Below are 10,978 nucleotides of genomic sequence, written 5' to 3'. Positions count from 1 at the left end.
CTCTAATAGCTCCGAATAAATTAAATACGTGCATTAAGATACGAAAGCTTCTTATTCCACAACAACGAAAGCACTTTTTCACTCTTTCATATACTAGGGGATTTCACTTGGAAAAGAAAATGTTCCATACTAATGGATTCGGGCCCATAACCATGGGTTCCAATGCACGAGATCTTGTAGCACTTACCAATGAGGCCCTATCGATTAGTATTACACTGAAGAAATCAATTATAGATACTAATACAATTAGATCCGCTCTTCATAGACAAATTTGGGATTTGCCACTTCAAAATTAACCTATATATATATATATATATATATACACACACACACACATAGAGAGAGTTTAGTTCAAATGTTAACCCAAATTATTGTGTTAACTTTATGAACTTTTTCAAGCAATCACAATCCATCTTAGTATTAGGTTCTACTTTAACTAAGAATTTAATGTTAAGGGTATATGGGTAATTTTTTTTATAATTCCTATATCATTAATTGGGAGTTATAAGATCCATAAAATCCCATGATTTTTGCATTTTTAATATTGATCTTGTGTTTTTTTTTTTTTTTTTAATATTGATCTTCCATTTTTAATATTTATAAATTTGTGATTGGTAGAGGAGATCCTAATAAAGTGTTTGTTATTGTTCAAGCAATTATGGATAAAGACATTGGAAAACAACACGACAACATTGAGAAGGTTAAAATTATTTATGGTGACAGTCGGAATTCGAGATCGGGAAGTGAAGTAAATAATCAAAGCGAGTGTCTTATGAACACAAATTGACATATATAACACAAATTGGCATGTATACACTCATATGAACATAAATTGACCTATATGAACACTTGAGACAATTATGAACACAAATTGAACATATATGAACATTTTTGGCAATTATGAATACAATTGAAAATATATGATTTCTACTGTTTGTAACTGATGATATTGATTGCACCTCCTCTTTTACATAAATACCCTTGAGCTACTATGTTCACATACGTTTGTGAGATTATAAGGGTAACAAATTAAGTTTATCATATGATTAATCTCAACCCTATATTTTAATAATCAATGACCATGATTAGTTCATAAAGTTAACACAATAATTTGAGTTAACAAATGAACTTGCCCCCTATATATATATACATATCTATACTATCTTATAAACCAAATTTATTAAAAGTCTTAAAACAATTTTTAATGTACAAAATACTACACATTTGTGCACAAAGTCTTAAAAACAACTCATAATGCATTAAGTACTACTACTTTATGCATCCAGTCTTAAAATATCTTAATCTACAATTAATATAACATATAGTACAAGTTACCAATGCACATTATTATCTTTTCTTTTCATGTTCCCCAAGATACTTATGACACCTTTCACTCATGCCTCTACGTCTTCTCCCCATCCCCCAAGGTGAATTTGAACTCCAATTCCAAACCACAAGTTTCAAGCTCCCACACACTACCCTGGAGGCATAAAGTTAAATGTTCACATTTTACTCTTACGCTCCAAGAAACCTTTTCGGTTCTCCCACTCCCAATAAATTTATCTGCCATTTCGCTTCTCTCTATATGGCTTTTCATTTCCCAAAACACTGATCCAAATCTCTATCCTTCCCTGTTGATCTTTGATTTCTCCATTGCTAGGTTTTCTTCTTCTTACATCAATATACAGGTTTGTTTCCTCCGTTACTCTTCATCTCTATTCTTTACTTACATTTCCATAATCGATATATGCTCGAGTTAATTCCATCTTAGATCAAGTTTTCGATACATATTGAGTAGGAAGCTTGGTGTGCAAAATATTAGCAGGTTTTATGTTGTATAGGTCTCTGGTCGTGCAAAATGTTAAAATTGTTTGGATTCATCTAATGGGAGAATAGAGAGTAAAGACAGAGGTATGCAGATTCTTCTGCCCTTACCAATATTTTGTTCTTGTTATTTTTCTTATGGAGGCTAAAGTTTTAAGCGTCTCATTTTCTTTCCTCCATTCTTTTCTTCTTCTCAATTTATTTTGTTGCTCAATTCCTTTCATTCAGGTAACCAATATGTGCAAAACAGGTCGTTTGATTTTGTAGGAAAGTGTGAGTTCATATCTTATTTATTTTCTTTTTATACTACCATTTTTTATTTTGATGATTGTTATACTCTATGATTATTCAAACTAACAACTTCTCTATCTTAAACTTGTTTTGTTTTGTTGATTTTCATGATTGTCTTGCTAATGGGTTCCAAAAGAGAGATGTACTTTGATTTTGAATGTCAAGCTGGTTACATTCTTTGATTTTCGTTTTTCCAGTTTATGTTCTTTTTGCTCCACTGACATTGAAGTTAAGTGAAAAGTTTTATATCTCATTTTTGCTTAAAATATTACAATCATAAGTTTCATTGGATCCAAATATATTAAAAAAATTGAATAGAGATTGTTGTTCAAATTTTTATCAAGACAGGGAAAGTTTAGCCACCCTTGACTCTCTCTAGGTGACTATTGATTTCCCATGAGTGGTTTTGATCTTCAGATTGATCTTCTTTGTTCAATTCTAATTGATTTATGTTGGTCTCGTAAGGGTCTACAAGAAGAGAAACAATTTGTAGAGGGGGGGGGGGATGAATACAAACACAGTATTTTTAAATTTAAAATATATATATATTGATAGAGAAGATCAATACAGATTTTACAAGATTGTTTGCGGAAAGATAAGGTAATAAAAACTTATCTAAACAATCTTTGGTTACACACAATGCTTTAGCAATTACAAGAAAAGAAGTTGCGAAAAGAAAGATCATTTACTTAAGCTAGAAGATGCTTGAAGTAAGAATTAGGTTAGAAAGAGAGATACGCACTCTCTGCATGGAGAAGAAACACTTCTATTTATACCCAATGCATTAAATGTCCATTTAATGCAATATAGTAGGTTTAGAGTGCGTGTCAAGCCTTAAGAGGAAGGCTTGTCCTTTGCTACAGTGAATAGTACAAAAGCACTATTCAAGAGCAGACATCCTTACCTAAAGTTGGTGGACAAAGAGTCGACTAGTCGGCTCCGTACAATACTACTTTTGTAAGGGTATGGGTTTTGTCCTTTGTGTGCATAAAGACAAGACAACAACAATTGTGCTAAACAAGCTTACTTTGATCGCTGAATGTTGGAATGACCTGAAGGTCTCATCATCATTAGCTGAAGCTTGAGCAGTCTTCACACATATGTAGACAGGCTTGTAATTACTTAATACCGCTTCAGATCACGTACTCGCCGGTCTCTAATCTTCATTTTCAGTCTTCGACGTTTGCTGAAGGTTCTTTGGTGTGAGTGTTGTCTTCTTGAAGTATTGCTGTCTCTGATAGATTTACAATGCAAGTTCTTCAGCGATCACTGAACATACTCAGTGAAGTTCGCTGGAACTGAAAATACAGAAACACAAATACAACGTGAAAGAGAAAAGGGATTATCATCAAATCACTGAGAGAGATGATCAACAATTTCTCATCCCAAAGTTTGCTTTATTTCTCCATTTCTCACGTCAAGGTACTCTCTAATTTATTTTTGTATGTGCAAAAGATCTTAGTCTTTTTGCTTCTAACATATTTCATAAAGACTCACCGAGTCTTTTGGTTTGATTTGATTTAATATGCTTGTGTGTTTCAAGAGCTGAAAGATATATCCAGGAAGGGGTATCAGATTACATAGATCAGACTCTTAGGTATATGATCAGACTGTGCATTAAAATTGTTTTTTTTGTTTTTGTCATGTTAACTGTGATCATGCATTATGATATATTATTCTCTGTTTAGGTGGTTGTTTTCATCTATTGATTAAAATAGAAGATGTGTATGTTTCAATTTTGGTCCTTTTTTCAAATTCAGATGCAGGAGGTACTTCCAAATCTTTTCAGCTTAATGCAAACAAATTTCATGTCTTGATATTTGCTCAGGGTTGTTGGAATGTTCAACTTGCATTTCATTTAATAATGAATATCTCTTCAACTTGTTTTTAGGATGGTTAACATTTGAAGTGTTTGTATTATGAATCAAACCTTTTCTAAAAAGGCTGTAGCATCTATTCGTGAAGATCACAACAGTTCTACTTTTATTGTAGCATCTTTTATATATTTTCTTATCGAATTACCTGTGGATCTACTTGCATTTCAAAAAAGTAATTTGGTTTTCTCTTGTGTTGTTGAATATTGAAGGCACATGTTGACGTTTTAGTTCGTGTTTTAGTTCGTGTTTTAGTTCAAAGATTGCATCTTGATTTGGGGTAATCATTTTTATTTTATTGTTCTTGATCTTTGATTTGGTCTTCGTTATAAGGTAGAATTAGCATAATTTAATTTTATTTTTGTAACTTGTCATGTTCAAGTGGAGCTAGCTAGAGACCCAATGACCAGCTTGGGTTCCTTGATATCCTTGATGCAAATGGAAGTCGTGTTGACCTTAAGGTTCATGGTTTATATGAATTTGCAATTTGCAAACACTCTCATTGTTTTTGCATACATCATGGCAAGTACCCACTTATTTTTATGCAAAGCATGTACTATTATTGTGGATTGTTTCTAATGGAAGTCTTGGTAATGGACACTTTTTACTTTCAAGGTCAGATAGAAATAACAATTTGTAAGTATTCAACACTTAATTATCCTATGTCCCAAAATTAGCTTCTGTTTTGACTTTCAAGGTCAGATGCTTAAGTTTTTACTTAAAATTTTATAAGATTTCTTATGTTTATAGTGAAAGAAATGCCAGTATTGTTAGTGTACGTATGTGTCATTCTTGGTCTAGAGTGAATTTTGGTTCAAATCTTGGATTTTTGCTTTTTGTCTAGCTATTTTTTTTGATTTTTTACTCTGACATGGTAGAGTTTAAATGGTTATAAAGACAGAATTATGCTCACTAACCCCCATCATCTGTTTTGTTGTGGATGGGGGTTAGTTAGCATAATTTGTCTTTGCTCTGGTCCTCTTTAGCTAATTTCATGTTTGCTACTATGTTGTTAATGTTATATAGACCTCCTAGAATTTAAATGGTTAAAAAGACAAAATTTCCTTATGGCTGATGTTTAGGACCTACTTGTGTGCCAAATTGTTGTTTGTTGGTTTACATATGCTACATCTTGAAGATGGATTTTAATATGCTTGGATAGTGGTATGTCATGAAATGGATCTATCTATTGGATTTTATATGTGTTTATGTTGTTTTACAGTTTCTGGCTTCAACTTTGGTCTACTCTAATGGTTGGCCTAGATTTTGGTTTCGTCTTATTTCATGGATGCCCATGGAGAGTTATAAATCAACATGGAATTGGAGGTTTCATGGGGAGAGGAAGTTTTTCTAATGCAACGATTTGAGAGTGGTGTTCCCACATATCCCTTCAGAAAGGTATGTTCATGATGTCTATATATGATTGCATGTGTGATATATACTTTTTTATTGTTAACTATTGACATTGCTCATCCAACATGTATCATGCTAATCTGTTTTTGATGAATGTTCTTCTATATTCTATTCAGTACTGTAATCAATATCGAGGTTAGTTTTTCATTTCTGCACGGTTTCTATTGGGATCGATGCATTAGTTTTCCATTTCTAGACGGTTTTCCATTTGGAATCGATCCATTAATTTTTATTTGTATCATTTTAATTGAGTTATCTTATTGGCAGGAAAATGAGGAAGTGGATGCAGAAAACGTTCCTTCCTCTTTTGTTAGAAAATGTTCTATTTTTTTGTATTTTGGATGACAGTATAACTTGATTAAAGAGAATCATTGATGCTCCGTCTTATTGTTGATTATCAATTAGAAGTTCATGTTGCTTGTATTTATTATAGACAAAAAGTTGTATATGTTGTGAAGGATTCACGTGCTCCAATCACTTTTGAATTGTTTATGTATTTTCTTATAGAAATTGTTGAGGCTATACCATCCTATCTACACAAAAGAATGTATTAGTAGAATGTGTATTTCTATTTTATCCTTTTGATTGTTTTTTTACTAAACCAATTTTAAGGGGTCCCTTTAAAGATTGAATGTTTAAAAATAAATTTTATACTTTTTAATGAATAATTGCACTCATTTTTAAAAATATAAGCTTATTAGAAAATTTGACATCCCGTCGCATTGCCTGAGTACACAACTAGTATTTAACTAAGTTTATATTAAAAAAATCCACATCAAATACCATGTCAACAAAAGTAATATTGAGTTTTATATCACGTCATTTGTCAAGTTAGCATTGCAACCGGTTAAAACGATCACTCAAGTACTTGAATATTCGAGATTATAGATCTCAGGTACCAAACTGAATGTGCTAAAAATACGATACCGAAAATTGGAATAAAATGAAAAATTTTGCTTTTTTATGCTATTTGCCCTTGAAAATACGATAGAAGTTGTGTATGGTGTACCTTTTCACAAGATTAAGTATGGATTTGAGGATTAAAGTATTAAGAACCAAAATTGAATTTTACACCAATTGGAGTGTAGTTTTGGCGGGGCAGGACGAATGGTGGTCAAATGTAATTTTGGGTCAAATGTAATAAGAGGGGGCAGTGGACCCACACAGTGGATGAAACGGTGGGATGAATGGTCATCCAGATGCTGCCACCCAGCTATCATTTGTACACAAGTGCACCCACCGTACGTGCCTTCACTTGCTGTCCCTACATATACGATTGATTACTACATGTTACTACTTTTTTTAGGTAATATATGATATTTCTACTGATTGTCGGAAGAATAAATAAAATAGTTTTATTTTAATTCTAACCAAAATCTCAAACTTAATTGCATTTGGTTATAATTGGATCATAATAAGCCTTAGGGGGTTTCAAGGGTCATTTATCAAATGTATATCGAGTATTTGTTTATTGGGTGTCATTTATCTTACTGTATGAGAATGGTATTACTCCGTAAAAAGCTATAACTAGAACCAAAAATTTTACTTGGTAAGTAAGGGATAATGCTCTTACCGTGTTGGTGCTTACTAGATAAGAGATGCATACCAATAATTTGTTTTAATAGTTGAGAATGTTACCCAACGCTTACCCGGTAAGCACTAACTAGTAATAGTGAATGCTTTAACTTACTCTAGTAAGTGTTTAGTGGGTACGAGTCATCACTCTCACTTACAGGGTAAAACTTTCAATCATTATCATCGCTCTTATCGGGTAAGATTACCAATCTTTTTCATGTTCATTCGACAACGTAAAATAAACACTTACCGCATAAGCATCTAGCAAACGTCCCTGAGATGAAACACTATACGGGAAAAGGCCCCCCCTCAAATATCAAAATTTTAAGTTAATCTAGGTAAATTTTTATTTTTATTTTTTGTTCTAGTTCCCCCAATCATTTATGACGGTTCTCCCCAGTGGAACACTCTGTTTTGTCGAAACCCCCACTCCCTTGCTTGGCGGTCGTTCACCCTGCACACCGATTGTTTTGTTACCACTAGTTCTTGCAATCATGCTACAATAACAACGTTGGTTGATAGTTTTATTAAATCTTTACCTAATGTTAACTTTATATATGCTCAAACCAATTCATCTAGAAGGAATTATATAAATTAAATAATAGTATAATTTGTTATTCAGTTATCCAATATGGTAAAAAAAGAATTGAAACCGAAACTTACCTTATTCAGTTTACCGAACAGTTAACCCACAAACCTCTTTGGTTCACGTGAGTTATTTGGTTATATACTTTTGGGGCTCCAATTACCCAAGTTTTTTTAGATCTACCACTGATGTTACCCGATAAAGGTAGCCAAGTCTTGTAATCTTTTCAAGTAAGGGTTTGGTCACTACAAAACAAATAGGTTTTACGGATGGATTTTTCCTCCAATAATTTATGATTGATCACCAATGGATTCTTCCATCGGTGATTGAACATCCACCGCTAAAAACAATCACCAGCTAAACTTTCTCAGGTGACGAGATCCGCTGATGATGGCTTTTTCGGCGGATTACCAACAGATTTTATTGTCGGTGAAGCCTATTTGTTTTGTAGTGGATAAACGATCTCTTAGTGGGTATTAATGAGACATAGTTTACCAGTGGTAATTGTAAAAGATAATTAAAACTCAATCAATATAAACTAGGGGTGTTTGTGGTGTGGTTTGGAGTCAAATCGTAAACTGCACCGCATGTGCGGATTGGGTATTTTTCCAAATTGCAATCAGCAACGCATAAACCTCAAACTGCACCGCATTGTGTGGTTATACGGTTTATATCTATAGCACTTTATGCCTACAATCTAATAATTATAAGTTTAAAAATACATTATAAAATCAACGATAAAATGACCGTAGTCCAACAAATATAAAGTTTCAATACATCCCATTACCAATTACATATTCCATAATTGAAAATAGTCTAAGAAGTAAAAAAGATAAACTTTGAACTGAATTGGACATGTGACTTGTGACGCGTCCAACTAATTTATTAATATTTTCAATCATTATATTGGATTAAACTCAAAGTCCAAAAGACAAAGTTCAGAAATATTACATAAATAATAAATTATTTTATATATTTGTGTGTTATATAAAATTAAAAAAATATACAAAATGTGATGCGGTACAGTTTGAACCGCGATTTGATAACTCAAAACTGCAAACGCACCGCATAGTGCGGTTTAGTAAAAATGCAAACCACAAAACACACTGCAAAAGTTATGAACCACACTTTGCGATGCGATGTCGGCAGTATAAGAGCCATAAATATTTTAATTACTTTGGAACCAATTTTAAGTATTGTGATTAGGGCTGTAAACGAACTGAACGAACACGAACGGAGGCTTGCTCATGTTCGTTCGTTTAACTTATGTTCGTTCGTTTAACTTAACCGAACAAACGAACGAACACGAACRGTAAACGAACGAAAATATTTGTGTTCGTGTTCGTTCGTTTAGAAATCATGTGTGTTCGTGTTCGTTTATGTTCGTTTGTTAACATGCTAAACGAACGTAAACGAACGAACATAAACGAACGAGCTAAACGAACGAGTTAAACGAAAATAAATAAATATTATTTGAATTCAAAGTAAATAAATAAAAGATTATATATTAAATTTAATATATAAACAAACATAAACGAACGAATATAAACGAAAGTAAACGAACGATAAATAAACGAACGCTCACGAACATAAATGAATGAACAAGGCTCTTGTTCATGTTCGTTCGTTTAACTAAACGAACAAAAAAATTTGTTCATTTATTAAATAAACGAACTTCCCGTCGAACGGTTCACGAACGGTTCGCTGAACGTTCGGTTTGTTTACAGCCCTAATTGTGATAGATGTTCATGATGATATCGTAAATAAGAAAATTATGATATTCATGAAAAATTATATATATAAATATTTTAGGATTATTCATCCTTACTAACTAATGAAATAATCGATTACAGTTTCTCAAAATATCTACAATTATGAACTTTCCTTTGTAGAACTGGTTGGTAGTGTATTTTTATGTATGATGCTTGTCTATAGTATGAATGCATACGCTCTATAATTGGTCATGAAACATATACACTATACTTTCATATATCTGACTAGCTTTGCAAATATATATATATATATGGCCAAGATCAAATGCTAACCATCATTTTTGTGTTAACCTTATTAACTGATCTTRKYCATCCAAATCTATAATCAACGGTTAAGATTAATCAATAAAAAAAATTAAATTTTAAAGTTTGAATTTTAATGAGGCCTAGTGAACTTGATGAAAGGGGCATTTTGAGAAGAAAAAATACACTTATCAAGAGTATTCTAGTAAATTGAATTCATTTGTAACCCCCAAACAATTAATGGAGAGTTACAAACAATCAAATCCCAAAAAATATGTATTCATATTATTATTATTTTTTTACTATTGATCTTTCATGTTCATTCTTGTATGAATTCCTAAATCGCATAAGAAACACGGTAGTAACAATTTTCGGTATTGATCAATTTGAACACAAATGAACCGTGAACACAATTTGAACACAAATGAACCATGAACACGATATGAACACAAATGAACACGGTATGTGCAATTTTTGGCCCATATATTCACATACATAGACGTCCCACAAAATTAAGGTAGCATCTGTTAATTTGTGTTCATATGTTAATTTGTTCAAATTGTGTTCACGGTTTATTTGTGTTCAAATTGATCAATATCAAAAATCGTTACTACTGTGTTTCTTATGCGATTTAGGAATTCATACAAGAATGAACATAGAAGATCAATAGTAAAAAAAATTAATAACATGAATGCATATTTTTTGGGATTTAATTGTTTGTAACCCCCCATTAATTGTTTGGGGGTTACAAATGAATTCAATTTACTAGAATACCCTTGTAATGGTAAAATGAACAAGACATAAACCTATAAGAATAATGAAATTTGATTGGTTGAGAGGGTTTTCAAAGTTAACACAAAAATGATGGTTAACATTTGATCTTCCCTCTCTCTCTCTCTCTCTCTATATATATATATAGAGAGAGAGAGGGTGGTTCAAATACTAACCCAATATTTTGTGCAAACTTTGCTAACCCACATCAACCAATAATGTTGCATCTTTGGGTTTGGTTAAAATGTAACTTACATATTAATGATAAAGGTATTTAGGTCATTAGTCATTCTTATGTAACTCCCAAATATTTTAATTGGGAGTTACAAATCCTACAATATCTCAAATTGATCTTCATCTAATAATGACATGAAGATTCAAATATGTTCATCTTATTGACAACTAATTCACATATGAAACCACGTACAGGGAACATCATGCACGAACAGATATAAAGTACAGGTATCAGTTTTATCTGCACAACCCATGTTTTTGTTAATRTGCATGTCTCATCGTCGTGCATGTGTATCGCTACGAGCATGCATCAAGGTTGAAGAATATGATCATATGACCAACATATATCGATTATAGTGTTCATTAGGTTCACACGGTGTAGCTAATGTTCATAT

This window comes from Cynara cardunculus (genome assembly GCF_001531365.2).
Source record: "Cynara cardunculus var. scolymus isolate 2C chromosome LG 3, CcrdV1, whole genome shotgun sequence".
Lineage (NCBI taxonomy): Eukaryota > Viridiplantae > Streptophyta > Magnoliopsida > Asterales > Asteraceae > Cynara > Cynara cardunculus.
Note: the sequence above shows the minus strand (reverse complement) of the source record.